We start from the raw sequence: 22,021 nt of genomic DNA, 5'->3' as shown, positions 1-22,021 counted from the left end.
TCCCACTTTGAGTTCCTATCCTGGGCCTCTTTCCTGTCCCAAGGTCTCCACAGAATCGGCATTTCCTGCAGCTGTAAGCTTCAGTCCATGGCATGACTCTGGACAAGAAGGCAGAAGTGGGGCGGTGAGAAAGAGGGCTTTCTTCTTTAGTAGACATGTGTTTTGTTTTTGGTTTTGATACCCAGCATTCACTCACTTTCTGGAAATTGTCATTCTCTTGCCCTCTGGAAGACTAGCCGCATACTCAGTCTCAGTCTATGTGCAAGTGGAATTGTCTGTCCCAACACTCTTACTATGACGATAGGTATATTATAACTCAGGCTTGGCCCAAAAGATTGGTCCCTGCTTTTGGCAACAGTCATTGGTCAGGGATGGGCATGTGACCTAACCAGAGACAATAAGACACAGTGGGACTTTTTGAAGGGACTAGTGGGAGAGACAACCCATTTTTAGCTGCTCTTGAAGCTTGGAAGATGTAGCTACAAACTTGCCAGGCAGAAAGTCTTACAATGAAGCCAGTCCAGAATATAGAGCCAAGAAACGGTTAGAAACTGAATCTTGATGGCATCAGCTGAGCCCCAGCATGAATCCTCCTGCCTGAAGGCAGCCTTACTCCCAGACTTTTTCAGGTGCCTGAATCAACAGATCCTCTTTGTATTTGCTGTCATTTACATCCAAAGAATCCCTCACAGTATAAGGGGGCTCTCCATCCCTGTCTCCCTCTTCTGTGCTAGCACATTAAATATATATTACCTTCTCTGTCGTTCAGGTCATGCCCTTCTGTAAAAGAGGGTAAATAAACCTATTTCAAAGGGTTGCGAAGATTAAATGGCAGAATATACATAAAAGCATAACTTTGTTCCACAACATTGAAGTACAACAAGCAGTACTTAATTTTTCTAAATTAAGTTAAATCTGGCTCAAAGCTCCCATTTTAGAGGGTAGGGAGATATCCAATATTAGTCATTATTGGGGGCCTTTTGCCTATATAGTTTAGTATTCACGGTCAAACAAATATGTAGGAAAGAGCCTGTGATATTGGGTCCATCTGGGTTGCCCCTGGGATGTTCATTGTCCAAGCCCATCTGACCCACGAAAAGGCCAGTGGCCGCACAGCCTCTGTGCCAAGTGTGAGCGATGCAGTGTCTGCTGCAACTCTCAGGGTGATGGCGCTTGATGATTAGTCATCTCATAAACTGTAAAACTTGCGGTGTCTCCTACAGGACTTCCACACAGAACCCGTCCACCTAAGGGACTCATCTCTGCATCCTTATTCTCAGGGCATTGGAGCCACTGCTACCTTTAGGCAACTCGCCTTCTTTCAACCCAACACTTGTGTCAACCCCTATCTCCTCTCTCCTGGGGACACCCAGCTAAATTCTCCCACATGAGAGTCTGGACAGGACTGGACAACAGGTGCCTCACAACTTCTGTTTGGGGTCAGGAAACATGAAAGCCATTGATAACCCCTGAGACCAGAAGCCCAGAACTTCCTGTGAGACAAAAGAGGAAAGATAACTTTTATTCCTTCTGGAGCCCCTCTGGCAGGGAGTAGAAACAGCAGTCAATAGCTTGGTAAATTATCCTGCTTCAAATGAAGGTTGCCTCAAACTGGGCAAGAATCCCTGTAGAGGAAAATTACCCCCTTTTGTCATTGTCAGCCCAACCCCCTCCCACAGTGAAGCATTGCTAAACTTGTGTAATACTCACTTCCTTCCCTGCCCCCTGCCCCCCACAGAAGGAAGGAACAGACCCTGAGTGTCCTGGGAGAGACAAGGAAGCAGCCTCCACAAGCCTCCAAGCTGCCACTTGGCCTCCCTAATGAAGACCCAATGTGTCCTTGTGACCCCAGGAAAATAACAGACTAATTTAGGCTCTCATCCGGGGCCAATGCAAGTTCTAGAAGAAAGACTGCCAGAGAAGAGCCCCTTCTCATAGCCTGGGCCCCTTCATTGTGACTGCAGATTGGGGCACAGTTCTCAGTGTTAATCCCCACGAAGGCTGCCTCAAGGAAGCTGATTCCCTTAGGTGGCACCTGGCACGGGAGAAATTCACAACGCCTGAACCTGGGATCCGGGGTTCCCTGCCCAACCCATGTTAAGGTACCAGTCAATTCATGCATTTTGTTTGTCCTGACGTTAGATTTGGAGTGTGGGCTGGAGGCTGTAAAAATTCAGGTAGCCCATTCTCATTGCATTCTGTGTCAGTGACAATTCTTCAGGCACCACGAAATATCATGTAAATGAGACTCCCTCTGAAATTGCACAACACTCTGATCCCTGGGTGTGGGAACCAAGCACATGAAATCTTTTTCTAGAGAAATTGGTCCTTATCTCTGTAATCATTGTTCAGCTAATACACATTCCTTCTTTTGATGACAGTCCTGCTTTTCCATAGGAACAGGTGTCTGGGAACAAGGAAAACAGTCCTAGAAGCAGAGCAAGAGTGTGGGATCACTCGTGGACACTGCTTCCATCTCATTTGGACGGGTCACTTCCTAGGTGTGCTGAGTGTGCAAATTTTGTCTCCTTGTCTCATCCAATGTTTCTCTGAATGGAAGCAAATATCTGGGCACCAGGTGTGACTTGTTATGTAACCCCAGCCAGTAAGTAAGCCCCTTTCGGCCACCACCTCTCCCTTGGTTAGAAGTCCTTGGGCCCTGAGTAGGTGGAAAATATCCCAGAATGGGAGTGACATGCTCTGCATTCCCTAGTACTGGCTTTGCCATCGACTGTGTGACTCATTCTGATGTTCAAACGGCGAGAATCAAATTTGAATTGATGGATATGCTATATTAAACATATTAATAAGAGCAGAAATTAAACCTGTAGGGTTTAAATGGAACCTGTAGGGTTTACTTCCTCTATAAGCCTGGCTGCCTCTGCAGGAGCTGAAGGTTGCTTCTTAAGGCTTATTGTCTTGGAGCTAGAGCAGAGTGGAGAGGCTGAGGTGGCGCCAGGGTGAGCCATATTGCACCTAGCTTTTCCTCCCCTCTAAGTCTGAATACTGGCAGTGGTGAGTCAGGTGGTTCTAAGGGCTCCTTTCACTTTACCGTTCACGATGACCCCACACCACCTCTACCTCCACACCACCTTTTTCTCCTTCTTTGGATGCTCCAACCTCTTTGACGTTTTTCAGCCACCACTCCACTTAGCTCTTAAGCAGCTTTGACCTTGAGAACATGGCTATGGATGAGGACAAGGATCCAATTGTCACTTTTGGCCACTTTTGCTTCAATGAACTGAATAGGGTGTCCAAGAAGAAACCCTGGTGTTAGGAAGACTTCTAAGAAGGTTCCAGTGATCCCTGCCTCCTGATATTCACACCTTTGTGTAATTACCCCTCCCCTTGAGAGTAGGCTGGACTTAGTGATTTGCTTCTGACTAATAGAATAAGGCAAAGGTGATGGCATGTCATTTCCATTATTAGTTTACAAAAGATTGTGACTTCTGTCTAGCTGTCAGACTCTCTCCTGGCTTTGTTGAAGCAAGCTTCCATGTTGGAGAGGCCCACAGGACAAGGAACTGAGGGTTACCTCCAGCCAGCGTCAGCCCACAGCCACCAGGAATTGAGGATCTCAGTCCAACAGGCCTTGAGGAGCTGCATCCTGCCAACAGCTATATAAGTGAGCTCAGAACTATGTCCTTCTCCAGTTGAGCCTTCAGATGAGACCCCAGCCCCAGCTGATACCTTAATTGCAGCCTTGTGAGAGACCCTGGAGCAGGGAACCCAGGTAGGCCTTGCCTGGACTCCTGACCCAGAAAAACTGTGAGTTAATAAATATGTTTTTTTTAAGCCACTAAATTTGGGGTATCCATTACATAGCAATAGATAACACACCCCTAAATTACTGTAACCTTGGTGTAAGATATAGCATGGCTGGGAAGGCAGGCACCAAATAGGAGGACACCCTCTCTGACACTCTCCCTGGAGATACTGTCTTCATGCTCAAAGACTATTCCCCAACCTCTTATGCTGCAGTGGTAGCATTCTGCTCCACTAAGCCCAGATCAGTCTCCAGGAGGCAAGGTCTAGGTAGTGTTGGGTGGAGTGCATGGCCAGGACGGGGTCATGAAGAGTGATGATGAGGTCATTCTTCCCCTTCTCCTTTTTTTCTTCCTTTCACATTCACTCCACCATTACATTTTCTTTACTCTCTGTTTCTTTTTCCCCCAAATCATGGGTGGCTGCCCGATGACTATTTCTACAAATGATGGCCAGGTGATCTCTTGGTCTTGTGATAATGCTACCAAGCTAGGCAGCCTGAAGAGATTTGCCTAAGGAGTGGCTCTTCTCATTCCTCAAGGTTCCTCACAAGCAAGGAGACCTCATTGTAGATCTCAAAATATGCCTTCCAGACAGATTAACACCCCACATATAACAGACTCTTCAGCCGGACCCACCCAGTTCCTAGATCCTGCCCTGGCCACTCCAGTGTCCACAATCGCAAAACCCATCTATACACAGCCCCCCATTGACCACCCACCTGTGAGAGTCCCTGGAGTCAGCAACTTTTTCTAAATGAAAATAAGCCACTGTTTTCTGGAAAACATTCGTATCTCTGATCCTTTTCAGAGCTGCAAGTTCTATTCTCCCTACTGTTCTAGGAATGGTAGAGGAAGGGGAAGGGTGAACTGCTCCCCATTTTCATCAGGGTCAGGTGAGGGGTGGGGACATGGCCCACACCCCAGACTGCCTGAGGGAGAGAAGGGCTCTGAGGAGCAGGTGACATTTATTCCTCCCCAAGAGTTCCAAGAGCAACATTTCCCCCTACCACTCACCTCAGGGCCTAAACACCTCCACACTTCCAATTCCAAAACTTTCTGAAGCCACAAGGGGGAATTCTGGCTGTGTTATACCAGAGGAACGCATCCCACCCTGCAGCTGTGTATAGTTCAGGATAGTGAGGGAGCAGATGGGAAGACAGGTTGAGCCAAGTTCTGGACTTGAAGGGTTTTGCCCACTTTGAAAAGGACTGAAGTTTTTAGAGTAAACTTTCTGTACTTTTTATGAAAAAATTAAATGTTTTAAATAGAGGACATCTGAGCTGGGTCAAATAAAGGACCCAGGATAAAAGTGAGATGGCCACTGTCAGGTCCCCTACAAGGGACTGGTCATCTTTTAGAAACCAAAAGAGGAAATCAGTCAGAGCTGACCTCCCTCCTTCCTTTCCCTGAGCACAAGCCCCAGAGTACCCCAAACCTACATGCCCAGTGCATGATGCAGAGAACATCACTCTCTGTTAGCAGAAAAAATTGAGGAGGATCAGTTTTCTTGGTTGTGGCTAACCATTGTTCTCATCAGAGGATGTGTTCTCATGAAAACTGTGAGGCTTTCTCAAGAAGGACTGAATGATTTCTTGGGGGACATTTTTCCTCCCTGGAAGTGTTGGAGAAGCGTTTTCTGTTTGAATAGAAGAGTCAAATCCCTGAACCCAGTGCCTTCCTCAGGGGTGGCGGTGACCGGAGGGACCTGGCATACCTGATGCATGCAGCTGGGGCTTGGATGGGGCATAGACTCCCTGGAAGGCGGGGAAGGAGGTTGACTCTGGCATAAATGCTGGTCCTTGAAGGCTCCAACTTTCCAGGGATGTCCGATCCTGTCTCTGTTCTGGCTAACACTTATAAACTACTCTGGTCAGCAGAGGCGGGGTCTTGGCTGTAGGATGTGGTCCTTGCCCATTCCCCTGGCTGGGAGTCAGAGAGAGCCCCGTAGTTGGCGGGATGTCCCTTGTCAGGCTCTACTGGGCCTGCAGTTCCTCCTTCTGCTGACTTAACTCCATGGCCTCAGGTTTGTACCCACATGCCAGTTTCTCTTCTAGGATCTTCCCCTTGGTTGCCATGAGCTCATGAGCTTCAGGAGGCCCACAACTCACAAAGAGAGCTGTGCTTTCAGCTGGGTGTTCATGTTGCGCAAAGGTTGACATGAACTTGGGCTTTTGCTGGGGACTTTGCTGCCCTATGATTTTTCTCTTGGAATTGCTCCACTGAAAAAATTGCCTCCTCTTTTTTCTGAAGTAACTTTCAGGAAGAAACTGTTCATTCTGTGACAGAGATGGGGAAGTGCCCTCTAATTCTCTGTCCTCGATAGAGTGGCTCTTCTTTCTGGCTTTAGATGTCCCTACTCCTGAGTCCTCACTTCCACATTCTCCTGCTTTGGAGCTTTCAGAGGCCTCACTCTCTTTGCAGCTGATGAGAAATTCTTATTCGGGAACTTCCATGACACACACTTAGAAACCCAGGGCTCCTGCTGCTGCTCCATGCTGATCCCGGTGTTCTCCAGGTGGACGTGCAGCACCTGGGAAACTCCCGTGTCCCCACTGGAGATGCTCTGGGACCGAGTCACAGTGGACTTAGGATAGCCTTGAGCCTGGCTATGCTCCCCATTCCCCAACTGAACCTTTAATTCAGTAAGGAGCTGTTCTTTTAAGGTCTGATAGTTCACAATCTTGGGGAACTGGTATTTTTGGTGACAGACATTCGCTGGTCAAGGTAGTTTCTACTTTACTCATATTGACATTTACCATTTGGGAGCTTCCCAAGTCACAGGTTGTCAAGACGTCACAAGATTGTGATTTAAGAGCACACAGCTCCTCAGCCTTGTTGAATAGCTGACTGTACCTATTGGACATGGAAAAATGTTCTAAATTCTTCTGCACCATCCTTTGGCCCTGAATCATTTCTGCTCCATCACTGGAACTCACAGTCTCATCCCTTGGCTCATGTCCGGCCCCAGCTTGCCTTGTGGGCACCTCTGGGCTGCATCTATTATTGTCTAGAACAGTCTCACTCTGACTTACTTTGTCTGTAATGCTGTGTGTGAGGGGCTCTAAAATCTGTCTGCCATGCTCAACTTGTCTCGACATCCTTGGCAAGCTCGTGGTCGATATCAGAGTGGGATGGTTTGAGGGCACCCTGTCCTTCTTGCCTACAGATGAGGTAGCAGGGAGAGGACGACCCAGGATGGGGACTGAATTTGTTGTTCTCACCTTGTTTCCCTGTAAACTTTTAGAGCTTCCCTCAAGGGGCTTGGAAACCTCAGCTTTGGAATCCACCCCACAAATACAGGTGGCTGAGGAGAGAAAGTCAAATTGGGCAAGAGGCCATGTTTTGGCTTCTCTCAACATATAGAATTATTATTTTTTAAATTTTTAAATTTTTATTTATTGTTTATTGAGTTCATAATAGTTTACATCAATGTGAGATTTCAGTTTTATATTATTTCCTGACTGTCACCACATAAGTGCTCCCATTCACCCCCTGTGCCCACCCGCCACTATGCTTCCCCTGGTAACCACTGAACTGTTTTCTTTGTCTGTGTGTTTGTTTATATTTCACATACGAGTAAAATCATCTGGTGTTTGTCTTTCTCAAGACTGGCTTATTTCACTTAGCATAATTCCCTCTAGGTCCTCCCATCTTATTGCAAATGGGGTGAATTTGTCTTTTTTTCTGGCTGAGTAGTATTCCATTGTATATATATATATATATACATACCACGTCTTCTTTTTTTTTTAAATTTTTTTTCACATCTTCTTTATCCAATCATCAGTCAATGGGCACTTGGATTGCTTCCCTATCTTGGCTATTGTGAATACTGCTGCGATGAACATAGGCGTGCATATGTTACTTTGGATTGTTGATTTCAAATTTCAACATATAGAATTTTATGGATTTGAGAACTGTGAGGGGTAGGCCCCACCTCTGACTCACGTGAAACCTTATAATATGGGCTTCTAGCACCTGTCAGATATTGGGATCAAGAAAAGAAAGCTCTGGAGTTGTCATCTGGTAGTACACCCTCCCTACTAGTGTGTTGTTTGAATTTGTGTTCTCCATGTTGGTCTGGAAACTCCCAGAAGGAAGGGATGGGTTGTCCTCAGCCAGCCATGAAGGACACACACCTAGAGGGATCCTCCCCACAGTGATCTGCCAAAACTTCTTTCTAAAATATGATCTAAGAGTGGTTCTCATTTCATTCTGGTCTGTGTCCTTCCTTGAGACATTTCAGAATTCACTCCCTGAGTGATTCCTTAACTGACACACACAGTTAATTTTTGTCTCTGAGGCAAGCCCCAGACTCTTCACTAGGTAGCATTCTGAGACCCTTGGAAGGCTGTTTTCTGAGCTCTTTCCTAGGATATCCCAAGATTCCTCCTCATGTCCTTCCTTAGCTGAAACTTTGTTGGGATCGTCTCATGGAAGCTTCCTGGGAGACTCAGTTCCGTCCTCGCTAGATCCTCGCTACTCTGGCCCTGAAGCTCAGAGAGCTATGAGTGAGCATGTCTGCCTTTCTGCTGAGATGTTTCTGTGCACTTACACTGAGGCTCCATCAGTGCTAGAGACTCTAGATTCCTGCAGGTGTGGAGGCACCAGCATGGGATTAGCCTCCTTGGAATGTGGAGCTCCATTTTCTCCTGGAGTTCACTGGTGATATGAAAATGACCAGGAAGGATGGAGATTGGTACATAAGTATGGGACGACTGGCTGACCTGTGAAAGGCTGGGAGCTTGAGGACAAATGGCTTCTTGAGATTTTTGGAACATAGAGACTAAACCCCACAAACTTTCCTGTTGCCTCTGCGGCACGTACTATTTCAGGTGTTGATTTTCAGTTGAGATATGGGAGTCTAACTCATTCTGAGATCTATGGAAAGACACTCCACGGTCCCTAATCTGGAATGGAGAAGAAGAAGGTAGGATTGGGAGTGGGGATTGAAGGTGGGCCTGGGACTGGGCCTGAATGAAAGGTGGGAGTTGGGATTGGGGCTTGGTTTGAGGCAAGTGTTGGGGATATACACTGGGGAGGGGAGGAGGGTGAGAATGAGGAAATGGTGGAGATTCTTAATCCCACATTTTGACTGCAGAAGCATTACAGACTCTGTTGAATAAGACAAAGCGAGACTCTAGTGGGGATCTACTGCTAGAGACCAGGAGAGTGGCCCCTGGGGACTCACTGTGTGGAGAGGGAAGACCCCAGAAGAGCTGGCTCTATTTCTGCTGCAGGTTTCCCACCAAAGTCTTGACATACAGTAGCTGCTGATAAAGGCACAGCTGCTCTGGTCTGCCTGTGATGTCCCAGCCAGTTGTGGGGGCTGTGGTATCCTGCACAGCAAGTGGCTGCAATGAATTCCCTGACGATGTCTGTTGGTTTTCTGACCACTTTTGTTTTGAAAGCTTTCCCTCTTCCTTTTCTTTCCTCTCTAAAATCTGGAAAGCCATGCTCTTTTTTATTCGTCTCGCTAAGAGAGCCTGTATGTTAAGGCCAAGGAAAGAATGGCTACTGGCCATCATGTGCTTGGTAGTAGAGTCTCCCCAGAGACAGGTCTCTGGTAGCTGAAGAGAAACGTGCTCTTGCTGAAAACAAGAGTGTGATAATGTGGGGAAGAACATGTTCTTGGCATGAGCCTGCCAACAAGAGAATTCTGAAATTGACAGGCTTGAACGGTCAGTGCCTCTGATTGTTGGGACACAAGCGGATAGCCCACCAGGGCTATCTGGAGATGAGTTCTCCAGAACAGGCTTCAATAAGATGGAAATCGATTTAGATTCAGTGACAGTTAATGGGCAGTCTGGTGGTGGTGAAACAGATATCAGTGGGATTCATTGTCTGGGATAAATCTGGTAAAGGGTTGATATCTTGGGAAAGGGTAAGGCCAAGAGAGAAGATGGTATACAGAGACAAAGTGGCCTCTGGTTGGCGAACAGGATCTTCTGTCTGAATGTCATATAGTGGGAGAGGGGGAGAGGCAAGGGGTTGGGGTGGGGAATGGTCTCCTGGGAATTCAGAATCCAAGGGAAGAAAAGGCTCTGGTAGCATAGAGTGACCTGGTGGTGAGGATGAAAGAAAGTCAGCTAAGGGTGTCATTGGGTTAGGTGAGAGACTGAAGGAGGGTGGTGGGGAAAGGCTCAGTCTGAAGGACTGTTATTAGGGCTCCTGGAGGGACTGCTGAGAAGGCAGAGGACGGAGTGAATTATGACTCAGTCACAAGAGCTGTGGAAGCCAAAGAGGATACAGAAGAAGTAGCATCTTCCAAGGCCTCTGGGAACAGCAGCAGATTGACCTCAGCCATTGTGCTATTATTGCACCTCAAAGGAGGGGTCTGGGCATAACAGTTGACAAAAGCAGAAAGTATCGTGATGCTGGCCCGGGGACTGTGGGAGACAGGAGGTACAAAGCTGTAGCCAGGACCAGAGCAAACATGTGGGGCCCCGGCATGTCTGGCAAGTGTAGGGCTGCCCAATACATGCAGTCATATGTCACTTGATGTTGGGGATACATTCTGAGAAATGCATTGTTAGGCGATTTCATTGTTGTTCTAACATCATAAAGTGTACTTACACAAACGTAGATGGTGTAGCCTACTACACACCCAGGCTATATGGTACTAATCTTATGGGACCACTGTCACATATGCGATCCATTGTTGACCAAAACATCATTATGCAGTTCATGACTGTATTGTGTGTATATAGACATTATATTCTGTCTAAAAATCCAAAAGAATCAACTCAAACATTAAAACTCTTAAGGGTATTTAGTAAGAATTACAATAGCAACTTGTAAAAACCATTAGCTTCTCTGGATCTCCACAGTAAATAATTAGAAAGATCATTAAAACGCTGTATGCACAAAAGCAACAAAAACTGTTAGGTAATGTGCCCACTTAAATGAAGAAAAATATACAATTTAACTGATGGTCATGGAAAGTATCTTAAAATTAAGAGAAATACCATGTTTCAGAACATTTAATATTTAAAAGATGTCAGTTCTCTCCAGTTAATATATAAATCCAATGCAGTCCCACTTATAATTCCAGCGGCATTTTTAATGTAATTAAATACACTGATTTTAAAATTTTTCTTGAGGACAAAATGTAGGATGTGGGTTGCATTTGTATTCATTTTATTGTTATTCTTTCTATCTCTCACATATTTTAAAATTAATATTTATCTCTTTGATGTGAAAAGTAAAAGCTTTAAAAATGAGAGAATGTACAATATTAGCTATGAAGATTTTGAAAAAAGAACACTGAAGGAGGACTTGTTCTGCCAAATATCAAAACCTGACGTGCAGACATAGCAATTGAAATGGTGTTGGAATGACTGGAGAAGAGAGAGCGAGATCATTCAATAGACATTGGAGAGTCCCCTGCATGTGTGGATATTTACTATACGGAAAGGTTTGCATTTCGGATTAGAGAGCAAAGTTTGGACTACTTAATAATGGGGCTGGGAACGTTAGCTATTTATTTGGAAAGAAAATACTGTGAGAGCCCTATTTCTTAGATACATAAAAATGAATTCCAGATGCATCAAGGAGGTAAATATACAAACATAGTGGAAAGAGTCCTTTTTAAGATTCCAAAACTCAGGGCCATTACAAAAAAGATTAACAGATTTTCATAATATAAAATTAAAACTTCTGTGGACAAAAGACAAAAAAGCTTATGACAATTCAAAATATACATTTCAAAATAGATTATGTAATCTCTGTAATTCAAAATAGATTATGACTGATAATATATAGAGTTCCCAGAACTCATTAAAAATACTCCCTAAAAACCACAGAAAATGGACAAATAACAGCAAAAGGAATAAGAGGAAGTAGTTTTTGCCCATGCAATTTGCAAAGCTTAAAAATTTGATAGTAGCCAGTGTTGGTGAGGTGGGTAGGAAGACACATACTGTAGGTGGAAGTGTAAATTGATAGCTATTTTGGCAGTGTCTATTAAAATTAAAACCAGCCATTTCTTTCAACTCACAATTTTCACCACACCCACAAAATAATACACATGTGAATGTTTATGGTATTGTTGATTATAGTAGCCCCAAGTTGGAAAGGACCTAAATGTCCATCAATAGGAGGATTCATAATAATTTATGGGACTCCCATACTCTTGAATGCTAAGTGGCAGTTAAAAAGAATGAGATAGAGTTCTGTCTACTCACCTGAGAAGATCTTTAACATGTAATATTAAAAAATAATAATGTGGCAAAACCATGTATGAAATATAACCTCATCTATATAATATTAAACAAAGCTAAACTGGATATTGGTAGAAGTACATAGTGTGTGTGTATATATAAAATATATTATGCGTAATCAAAGAAGGTACATGTATATGATAGAAACAGAACTGGAAGGGTACACACCAAACTGTAAAGAGATAATCTTTCTGGAGATGGGGGAAAAAGATTGTGGGGGAGGGGAGATGTATTCTCATTGCTGATATGTATATAAACTTGTAGATAAATTGAAATGAATTGTTTATTGTATTTTTAAAATTTTCTATCTCCTTTCAAACTTCTAATTATTAAAAGGGAAAAGTCATGATTTCACTAGTTTATGTTTGATACATTTTGTAGATGATATACCATTACAAAAAAGAAATACAGTATTATGTTTTTATTGTGTTATACTTATTTTTTCCCCTCAGTAGTGTTCATTGGGTGGCCAATGTGTGTGTAGAAGCCTGGATGCTCGGGGGTGGTGCCTGAGAGGCAGCATGTGCTCCCTCCAGGATCCTCTGGTCCATTTGCCTGGAAGACCACATGCCTCACGACAAAGCGTAGGCAGAAGCGTAGAGCGTGGTGCCCGTGCTTTTGTGGATCTCCCTAGTCTACTGAACAGAAATTCCTTTGCAGCGAAGGTCAGCCCAGTGCTATTTTGTGTGTGGCAGGTGAGAAAGTCACTGGAACCAAGAGCTTCTCTGAATTTCACATGCAGAGAATCCCGCCTCTGTGCCCTTCCATGTTTGCAAGATCTGTCATTCCTAGAAGGAAGTCAGATCGTTTGAAATAACTTGTTCCACAACTAGCCTTGTTGGCTGTTATCGGTGCTCTGTACTCTTGCCTGGGATGGTAACAGACAGACTGACCGGTATAAACCTTCCGAACCAATCTATTTCTCTCTCTCTCTCTTAAAAGATCAGCACTTTTAAATGCCCGTTTCCTGTTTTGAGTTACATCCATTTCTACCCACGAGTCTTAAACCAGATAATAATTTAACTTCAGGTTTGTCAATAGGAATACACGAAACTTTAAAAAAGCCCTGTGCCATTCCTTTCCTTTAGGAGAGCATCCCCATGGTGGAGCAAAGAGGGGGCCGCACTAGGAATCAGAAGATTTGGGTCTGAGTCCTGCCTTCCAGAACTTTTGCAAGTCACTTGACTTCTCCCAGGCCTCACTTGTGTCCGCTGTAAAATGGAGAGATTGGAGACAACGGGATATGGGGGATGGGGAGAGGAATATAGGTCCTGAGGAGAAAGGGCTTTGAAAGGTGTAAAGCACTAGATCAGCATGAGTCTTTATCCAAGCCCAGCTTCCCCTTCTTACCCACACACACAACCGCATGCATGCTCTGGATTTCTACTCTCTTTCACTTACGTTCCCTTTAAGGCTGGTGTGTGGACCCCTCCTAACACATGCAGCTGTTTTTGTTGCGTGTTCCCATTGATCTCACTAGCACCTGAGCCCTTGGATTGACTTAGTCGGACCTTTTAGGCAGCCCCTGTTTTCTCCCAGAGGGGCATTTAGCTTAGTGTCACAGCACAGTGTGTTCCCTTTTTGTTAACTTAACCTCTGTGTTGTTTTTTAAAAATCAGATTTGAAAGAACAGGGACCCTAGAAAGCCTGTGATAAGTAAATATTTAGCCAGGCAGATAGGGGTAGTAAGCATTTTCTCTCTTAACACAAAACATGATTTTATTTGCTAAAGCTGTAATCTTGTTTGATAATCCATCAGTTTGTTATCAACTGTGTGGCCAGACGTAATGCCACAGGGAGATAATCAAGAACCTTCACCTGATACTACAGGGTTGATTACAGGGACTTCAGGAGAGAGTCTTCTGGAGGGGATTAGGTTAACCACAGCCTTGCTATTTACAGTGGATTTCCTCCGAGCGCTTTAACCATTCTGCTCCCAGCTCAGGTAAGTAGGTCATCGAACAGTCTTGGAAGAGGAGTCTTTGCAGGTGCAGGCCAACTAGATGTGTCTTTACCAGGCCCCATTAAGTCCTTGTTTCATGTTCATTTCCGAATCAAAGAAAACAAGAGAGGAGATAGTGCTCCACTGAAGACAGTGTTAAACAAACAAACAAACCTGGAAAAGTCTGGTTTGAATACAGAATAGGAAATCCTTCTACTCCACAGGTAACATGGTGATCCCAGCCGGAAGTATTAAGACCAGTAAAACTTTAGTAAACTGAAATTTTAATACAACGTTGATTTGTAGGACTCTCCAGGGGGTAATCTGTGGTTTCTGAACCAGGGGCAACACCCCTGTAGGGTATCCTCAGAGACCCTCCTGGTCAGGGCAGTTGGAATGCACAACTCCAGGGGGCAGAGACGTTACCAGGGGAATGGCACCCTAAAGGGCGGCTTCTGCTGTGATGAAATATAGATGGAGTGGCTGAGAAAACAGAAATGAATTTGCTCACAGTTCGGAAGGCTAGATGTCCAAGATGAAGGTGTTGGCAGGGTTGGTTTCTTCTGAGGCTTCTCTCCTTGGCTTGCAGGTGGCTGCCTTCTCACTGTGTCTTCATGTGGTCTCTTCTCTGTGTCTTCACGTGATCTTTCTCTGTATCCTAATCTCCTCTTCTTATGAGCACACTAGTCCTGTTGGATTAGGACTCCCCATATGACCTCATTTTGCCTCAATTGCCTCTTTAAAGGCCCTGTCTCCAAATATAGTCACATTCTCGGTTACTAGGGGTTAGGGCATCCACACATGAATTTTGGTGGGGGGATGCATTCAGCTCCTAACGGAAGTCATCTGTTAAGTAAAGCAGAGTCAGGTGTATGTGGATGAGTGTCAGGGGCTGAAGCTAGAATGCTAAGCAGCACCCAGATCTTGAAAGGCCTGGCTTCTCATCAGGCCATGGAGGGGGGTCGATGGCTGGGAATTGACACTACCGGCACATTTAGGCTCTGCTGGCCCCCTCAGGCTGAGGAGTGAAGGGCAGACTGGAAGGAACCGCGTTGTAATATGTCAGAGGAGACACTGGTTTGAATTCCAGTTCTCTTCCACCACACCCCGAGGCAGTCACGTGGCAGTTAAAGGGAGACAGTGGTTCCTCAGCATTACGAGGGCTGATGAGAACAAGGATATGTGTGGATGTAGGGGGACAGGTGGGTGGGAAAATGGAGGCAGCTAAAAGTTTGCGTGTGGGAGCAGCCCCTGTTGCTGTAGCAGCATCAGGGTGGGCTTGCCAGGCTCACACAAGTGAAGAAGCACCCAAATAATGGGTGAAACCAGCTCTGGTTTTTCCTCTCCGTCTGAAAGCCCCCTCAGGTGTTCCTAACACAGTCACATACCTTTCTACGGTATTTTGTAAATGAGCGAACAGCCTCCCTTTCATTCTCTTGCCAGGTAGAAGCACACAGCAGCTCGTTGCCGTTGACAGTCAGAGAAGGAAATAATTACCCCTCTCCATTTTTAGAATGCTGCTCAAACTCACACATTTTGGTGCAGAAAGAGACGCTGCCTTGGGACGAACAGCATTGTTTTGTGGAGTTCCCATTTGGTTTGGAGGCGGGAGACAGAAGCATCCTGCCCTGGTTTTGCTTGTTTGGGGCTGTAGCTGCCTGAGCGTGTCATTTCATCTCTCTGAGACTTGGGCTTCTCTTTTGTAAAATGGGGATAATACTACAGGAATGGTGAGGATTCAGTGAGAAAATGTAAATGAGCCCTTTGTAGTTGTTAAAGCATTATGCAAATGTTAGTTTCGAGGATTAAAAAAAACCGATTCGAGGTGTTTGCATTTTGTAATTTTTGGTGACTTGGTGACTTGGTAGAAAAAAGTAAGCATTTTCAATTCTTTTTTTTTTCTTTTTTTCCTTTTTTTTTGAGGACGATTAGCCCTGAGGTAACATCTGCTGCCAATCCTCCTCTTTTTGCTGAGGAAGACTGACCCCGAGCTAACATCCATGCCCATCTTCCTCCACTTTATATGTGTGGTGCCTACCGCAGCATGGCTTGCGAAGCGGTGCCATGTCTGCACCCGGGAACCGAACTGGCAAATCGCGGGCCGCCGAAGCGGAATGTGCAAACTTAACTGCTGTGCCACCGGGCCAGCCCTGGCATTTTCACTTCTAATCCCAGCTCTGTCCTTGTGTCAGGGCCTTGGGGAAGGGGATTGCAAACGCTGCTTTTACTCCCCTATCTTGTAAAGTGGGAGGTGGTGTCTCTCTCACTCTCTCTCTCCCCATCCCACTCCTTCAGCTCCTCTTCTCTCAGAGGATGTGAAGATAAATTGGATGGTGTCCATGCTGTCTGCCAGGCGGATAGAAAGCGTGAAGTATCATCTGGATGGTTTGGTAAGCACTAGCTTCTCCTTCCTCTGCTTTTGACAAACAGAGTGACAGCCCATCGCTGTGTTTAAACAAGTTAATATGTATGTTCCTTGACATAAGGAAGCTCTCTAATCATGAAATACAGCTTGCATGTCATTTGGTTTTGAGATTTTATTGAGTACTACTAATCTTGACATATTTTGGTTGGCACCGCATTCTTGGTATAGTGGGTTAGCGGTTGAATAGTTTGCAGACTTTGTGAAACAAAATCCTCATTTAATGGTTTAGTTTGGCTACATTTTGAAAATATACAAAAACATAATGCGCTTCTATTTTATAGGGATTTTTTTTTTCAACTTGTGGCTTTGGTTTTTTTTTTTTTCCTTTTTCCTCAATGCCCTTTCTTTTCTCTCTCTCTCTGTCTTCCTCAGTTTGTCTGTCTCTCTCTGTTTTTCATGTTCCAACTGCAGCAGCCTACAGAGAAAGATCCAAAGAAAGACAAGCTTGTGAATTGAACCGAACTGCAGGCAGTTCCTCTTTGCTGTGCTTGATGTCAAGAACATGTTCCCCCACTGGCCTAATGCTCTGAACTTTGGCCGGTGAGTGCAGGGATCCAGAACATCTGAAGGCCACCACACAGTGGAGTGACAGGTCTGAAGCTCTCCAGTAGAAGCACCTGGACTAAATGCTCAACAAGATTTCAGTCAACACCAGTCCCCAAAGTCACTGAACTCTGTGACATCATGCTCAGGTGGGAAAAGTCAACATGCCTCTAGACGGGCCCTCCTCTCCCCGTCTCTCCCTCTCCTAACCGGCACAGGTGGGTTCAGGCAGCCCTCTCAATTACTTTGGCTGGAACCTTCCTGAGTACATTTTGCTATCTCTTTGTGATGTAAACAGGGGCACTCACAGTTGGCAGGGGACGTTCTTTCTGTTTTAATTATGCAAGGCATAATTACAGTTCCCCGGTCTGGAAGCAGCATAGAGTTCTTTGGAGAACTTCACAGGGATTCTTCTGTTATGACATAGTTTATCTGGAAAAAAAAAATTAAGGCAAAAGGCATTGCCAAAGAGGAAATAATAACACTATTCATGCTCATGTTCCAGTCCATATTGAGTAGATCACAAGATCAGAGTAGACATTGGGGGAGTGGGGCACAGAGAGAGGGGGAGGTGTCTCAAAATGCTGGACTCATATAATGATGGGAAAATCTGGATATACTGATGAATGGATGTGGGTGGAGAGAAGGATATAAAAATAAATGTTTTTACTTAGGAAAGCAATAATGAAGCATCCAGCTGTATCTGAGTGAGTTTGAAAGTACCCTGGGCCCCAGGGATATGGAAAAAGATCTCACTATAGTAATAGTAATCTGGCCTAAACCGGAGTCATAAAATTCTTTCTGCCCCCAGATGTTCAGTTCGAGGGCACTTCGTTACTCTGCTGATGTAGCGAGAAATCACAGAACTGCCAGGGTAATGGAGGGAGCCGTGACCGAGGGAGAGAGATGGAGCTGTTTCTCTGTTATGAAACATGTTTTTATAGGTACTTCTGATGTACAGTAGGTATTAAATAGAGCAACTAAGAGATGTTTTATTTTAGATTAGTGCTAGAGTGATATTTTCCCCTTGGCACTAATAATCCGGCAGTTTTCACAAGCCCATTTCGCCTCCCAGTTTCTCGCAGACTCCCATCTCCGTCTATTCTGGCGCAAGGGTGAGCATTACATCAAAATTTCTGCCCTCAGAAAAGGACAGAATCACCTTCACTACCTGTGCTTGTGGTATTTAGAAAAGAGGGATGTGACACATTCTTTTGGAGGGGAGGCAGATATTAATTAAGTTCTGCCATTGCAATTTAGAGATAGGGATGTATATACAGGGACAGCCCTGGGAAAAAAAATGGCATTTCAAGAATAGCCTTTTGTAATTGAGTGATCATTTAAGACGCCCCTTTATGTATGTACGCTGGCTTGAAATCCAGAGAACATACCATTTCAGCCTAACATCTCAGCTGTCTGCACCACGCGGGACGCACAATCCTTGTTTAATTGTGTGCTTCTTGCATACTTCAAGGGCTGTCACAGGAACAACAATAGGAGGCCTGTTGTTTGAAACCACATCGTTTCCATCACAGTGGAAAAACAAAATAAGGTCATTGTGAGCTTGGAGCGTTTTTTAGGTTTGAGCCTGCCCAAATTATTTCATTCACATTAAAATTTAAGGAGATGAGAAACACATTGCATGAGAAGACAAGTCATTTTACATCTGCCCCTCCCCCAGTGCAATATCAGAATGCCTGCCTCTCCCACTCCCTTCTAGCTGCAAGGCAAGTCTTCTCTGCCACCCCCCACCCCCCAAACCCACTCTGCTGGTTAGGGTTTTTTTTTTTTTTTTTTCAATTTGTTAAGATGCTAAAATCTGCTTTGTGTGATTTATGAAGGAACTTGAAGCGATTAGTTTCACAGTGCATGAAAATTCCTCAGGTTCGGGGGGATGGCCAATCTGTTACACTGTTTGCCGGGGGACTGGATGGGAACATGAGCAGCTCGGAGCCATAAGGAGATTGTGTTGAGTTATTAAACACTTGTGGTAAAGCTGCTTATTGTTAATTCTCCGATGTCCTGCTGAAGCGATAGGATAAAATCAGATCGGATTAGATCAAAGAGCCTGGGAGCCAGCCTTTGGAGCAGATTCATTTAATCAATAAAGAGACCTCCTGAGAGAGGGGGAGAGAATAAGGGGCCGTCCTGGTTGCACAGGAGATTAAGATGGGGGTGGGCCAGGGGGAGTGATGGGAAAGAAACAACAGTTATACGCATTTATTTTCCCCCTTCTTTTTGAGGTGGAATTCTCCTCTCAAACGTTTTAGCACCGCTCACCAAAGGGTATGAACATTTCTTTAAGATTTCATTACTCTAGTATTCCATTACTCCAATAATTCCCTATAAAGCAGGAGGTTATTACAAAAAATCCAAACAAACCAAGTTGTGCTCCGTAAAAGGTATTTCAACAAAAGCAATTTAGGCTTAAATGATTCCCTAAGAAACATTAATCCCTTATGAGTTAATCTGCAAAATTTCCTATTGTCCCTTTGTGAGGAGAAAGAATAGAAAATCACCAAAAGGCCAAGTCCGGCCCCACCCCCCTCTTTGTATTCTCTGCCATGCCCTCCTGCCAACCCCACAAATAATTATAAAGCATTGCGTATTAAGAGGTATGATGCGGCGTCCTTCATCCATGATTAACACTTAAACCAATGCATATTCATTCATCTCTTAGCCCTACCAAACCTGGCTAACACGAGGACTTGCCAAGAAGGAAGTGACACCTATTAGAAAGTTAACCACAGAAAATGAGAGAAAAAATGAAGGATGGAGCAAATTAAGGATGCGAGTCCCTCAATGGTTATTGGCCTTAATGATGTTATAAAAATGATGTCGGCTTTTACCGGGAATAATTTATATTCCGAATTAAATAAGGATATGTATCTATAAATCCATTCTATAAAACTTAATTTTCCATCTAGATATGCTGATTACTTCGGGCCTGGCATACCTTTCCCGGTTGTTAATTACCGCGGGATGGTTTAACACTATTTTCCAAATCAGCATGCATGCATAAAATGACTGCTATCCAATTTGACACATTATTAGTGATGATTATTGTCATAGATAAATTAGATTGAACAGAAAATAACCTTCATCCTTAGCATGTTTTAGCTCTCAGAATTAATGTGATTTGGTGAACACATATAAATAAAAATCTGATGAGTCCCTGCTGACTCCAGGGCCTGCTGGTGCTGAAGTGTATCAATTTCATGCAGATGATGAATTCCTTAAGCATTCAATGATAATCATGCTTGATTTGACAAGACTTTCTCATGCTATTTTAGGGCCTTAATTTTCTGTGAAGTTCTGTCAAGTGCTCATCAAGCACCCACTTATCTCCGTATCTTAACCTGGCAGCCAATCACAAGGTTGCCTAACAGAACCGCTACCGAGTGCCAGCCCATTAATATTCGAGTCACGTGACTGTCCAAGGAGAGAAACCAATCAATGGCTGATTAACATTCAGGTCACATGACTCCCGAGGAGAGTAAATGAGTTACACAGTAAGACATCAAACAAATTTTCATCTTGAAAGAGTGATTGCTTTTTCTGCTGCTGTGATGTTTGTCAAATTCGCTCTAGCCTTGTCCAATTAAGCTCCATGAGCTGAATTAATAATGAAGAGATGTAAGCACCATGCCAGCCTGAGAGCTGTGAGTGGTGCCACGGAATAAGGACTGCTGAAAAAAAAATTCCTAGAATGATTGAAAAATCACATCTGGATAACTGGAATAATTGCTTTTGCGATCTTGATGCTGTTTTGTACTCTCCAGTGCAAAGTGTGAACTGGAATATGCTGGGACATGGTCCTTGTTTTGCGTTATATTTCAAAGATGAATGTGGTTTTGAGTTTAGAATGATTTTCAAAGCATTATGCAAATACATGTTAATTGGATTATTGTTTGTGACCCTAGTAATGAATTTCATTTGCACACTCAGTTATGTTCTATGGCCTTCTAAAGATATAATCTCTCAAGATTTTTAAACTATTCATAGAAGAGAAGGACATTGTTCTGTATTTTTGTATCCTGGGTGGAAGAAAGGATTAAACCAAATACTTTAGAAAGAATTTGTGTGTGTGTGTGTGTGTTGTTCATTTTATTAACATTCACAGGTCAGGAAATTAAGTTCACTGAATTATTTCAAAATGCACAGGTGAACCTAATGAGAATTTTCTGAAAAAAGCAGATGCTCTCTTACTGTTGATAGCCAGTGACAGCTTTCTTACAGTTTCCAGGAAAGTTCTATTCAATCACAAAGTCAATTGCATTTCACCACAGACACGCTCCTAAATTCAGGTGACATATTTAGAATAGAGACCCTCTGACTAATAAAGCTTTCATTCCTTCCCTGAAGGGAGTGAGACTTGACTAATGGTTTATTGGAATTATCAAAGAGTGTCAAATCCCACTTAATAAGTTCCAGCATGAAATTAGCTAAATTCCCAAAGGACTTTCTAAAACAATATAGTCAAATAAAAGGTGTTGGGCGTGCTGGAAAGAGTGTTAAAACCAGTTACTTGGAAGTAACAAGGAATAAATCTACCTGTAGGCAGGAGGCAATGTTTATGTATACAGTTAATAACCTACTTAATGGGACTTCTTGGCTTGGTGATTCCCACACCAGGAAGAAAGTGAGATGTGGAACACAGGGTAGGTGAGGGGCCATAAGTCAGTTCCCAGCACTGTTAGTCAAGGATGGAAATTGCAGAGAGGCAGGCAATGAATTTAAAAGCCCCTGCAAGAGGAGAGAGTGGAAGGAGAGATGAGTTGTTCATTTAGAGGAGGAGGTGGAGAGGAATGGTTGAGAGTCCATCCTAATGGAATGAAAACCTTCTTTCACCAATTCCTCGACAATGATTCCTTTCTGACAGTGCCTTACTAATGACTTAGAAAATAATGTTGTTGTTAATAACTTCTCAGGGTGAGTGAGGCCGGAAAGGGGCATATTATAGAAATGTTATTTTAAAAAAACCAAAAGTAGAGATCCCAACTACAAAGCTCAAATTGAATTTCAGATACATGTGAAAACACAGCTCTGAGTTTGTATGAAAAGATCTGAGGTACCCAAGGTAATGTAAATTTAACTGATACTCTTTTCCTGAATATTTTACCCG

General features: G+C 44.0%; 1 long non-coding RNA gene across 1 annotated transcript; it reads left to right on the top strand.

The window, feature by feature from the left end:
- The first annotated feature begins 13,294 nt into the window (after window positions 1–13,294).
- LOC138920343 (uncharacterized) lies at window positions 13,295–20,974 on the top strand. Its single transcript, XR_011431373.1, has 3 exons — window positions 13,295–13,931; window positions 16,224–16,318; window positions 16,726–20,974. It is a non-coding gene; the product is annotated as an uncharacterized lncRNA (long non-coding RNA).
- Window positions 20,975–22,021: the final 1,047 nt, after the last annotated feature.

Source organism: Equus caballus, chromosome 23 (assembly GCF_041296265.1).
Source record: "Equus caballus isolate H_3958 breed thoroughbred chromosome 23, TB-T2T, whole genome shotgun sequence".
Taxonomy (NCBI): Eukaryota; Metazoa; Chordata; class Mammalia; order Perissodactyla; family Equidae; genus Equus; species Equus caballus.
The sequence above is the reverse complement of the archived record's forward strand: the minus strand, read 5'-3'. Positions and strand labels throughout refer to the sequence as shown.